Here is a 1,952-nt window from a genome sequence, read left to right on the forward strand (position 1 = left end):
CAAACCAGCTGAACCAGCTATTGAATTGGGTAGACTTACCCTACGAATGGGGTGTCCCTGGTGGCTCAGACAGTAAAGAATCTACCTGCAATCAGGGAGACCTGGGTTCGATCCCTGGGTTGGGAAGATCCCCTGCAGGAGGGCATGGCAACCCACTCCAGTATTCTTGTCTGGAGAATCCCCATGGACAAGAGGAGACTGGTGGGCTACAGTCCATGGGATCGCAAAGAATCAGACATGACTGGGTGACTAAGCACAGCACAGCACAGTACCCTACAAATGAAATTGAATCTGCCGAATCATAGAAGTTTGCTGGTTCCTTGTCTCAACTGCCAAATTCTGGGGGCAGCCGGTGCTGCTTCAGGGAATCTTGAAGCAAAGAACCTCAGGACAAATGATTCCAGCAGCTGCTAGGATCTTGCCCCCAAAATCCCTGTTCAGGGCCAGCTAGCCATGATCACAAGGCTCTTAACTGGCTAGGCCAAATTGTTACTGAGTTCAAGCTCACTCCACTCGTTGTACAACAGGCCAATGAGTCCCCGAGATGAGGTGTTGAGGCAAGGAAGAGACTTAAATGGTGGAGCCAGCTGACTGAGAAGATGGCAGACTAGCACCTCAAAGTAACCATCTTACCAGTGCCTGGTTGCCAGGTTCTTTTACGGATCACAGATGGGGGGGGAGGTGAGGAAACAAAGTAAAAAAGACTATTCGTTCCTTGCAAATGTCCCCTAGAAAGGCAAGGCTCAGGCAGGGGAATGTCTTAGTTTTACTTCCTTACAGTCCTTCACAGGTGGGTGGCTCAGGTTATCTCCTTGAGGCAGGCCATTATGTATGTTTATAATAACAAAAAAGGGTGCTGGCTTCAGCAGCACATATACTAAAATTGGAATGATACAGAGAAGATTAGCATGGCCCCTGCGCAAGGATGACATGCAAATTCATGAAGCCTTCCATATTTTTATACAAGATACTCCTGCAGCTAAATTCCAGAAAAATAAATGACCCAATCAAAAAAATGGGCCAAGGATCTAAACAGACATTTCTCCAAAGAAGACATACAGATGGCTAACAAACACATGAAAAGATGCTCAACATCACTCATTATCAGAGAAATGCAAATCAAAACCACAATGAGGTACCATTACACACCAGTCAGGATGGCTGCTATCCAAAAGTCTACAAGCAATAAATGCTGGAGAGGGTGTGGAGAAAAGGGAACCCTCTTACACTGTTGGTGGGAATGCAAACTAGTACAGCCACTATGGAGAACAGTGTGGAGATTCCTTAAAAAACTGGAAATAGAACTGCCATATGACCCAGCAATACCACTCCTGGGCATACACACTGAGGAAACCAGATCTGAAAGAGACACGTGCACCCCAATGTTCATCGCAACGCTGTTTATAATAGCCAGGACATGGAAGCAATCTAGATGCCCATCAGCAGACGAATGGATAAGGAAGCTATGGTACATATACACAATGTAATATTACTCAGCCATTTAAAAAAATTCATTTGAATCAGTTCTAATGAGGTGGATGAAACTGGAGCCCCTTATACAGAGTGAAGTAAGCCAGAAAGAAAAACCCCAATACAGTATACTAATGCATATATATGGAATTTAGAAAGATGGGAATGATAACCCTGTATGCAAGACAGAAAAAGAGACACAGATATATAGAACAGACTTTTGGACTCTATGGGAGAAGGCGAGGGTGGGATGATCTGAGAGAATAGTATTGAAACATGTATATTATCAAGTGTGAAACAGATTGCCAGCCCAGGTTGGATGCATGAGACAAGTGCTCAGGGCTGGTGCACTGGGATGACCCAGAGAGATAGGATAGGGAGGCAGGTGGGAGGGGGGTTCAGGATGGGGAACACATGTAAATCCATGACTGATTCATGTCAGTGTATGGCAAAAAAAACCACTACAATATTGTAAAGTAATT

The 1,952-nt window shown here is 44.8% G+C and overlaps 1 non-coding gene across 1 annotated transcript; it reads left to right on the forward strand.

Moving 5' to 3' along the window:
- Positions 1 to 853: 853 nt before the first annotated feature.
- LOC122436069 lies at positions 854 to 960 on the forward strand. Its single transcript, XR_006267841.1, has one exon. It is a non-coding gene; the product is annotated as a U6 spliceosomal RNA (small nuclear RNA).
- Positions 961 to 1,952: the final 992 nt, after the last annotated feature.

This window comes from Cervus canadensis, chromosome X, assembly GCF_019320065.1.
Source record: "Cervus canadensis isolate Bull #8, Minnesota chromosome X, ASM1932006v1, whole genome shotgun sequence".
NCBI lineage: Eukaryota > Metazoa > Chordata > Mammalia > Artiodactyla > Cervidae > Cervus > Cervus canadensis.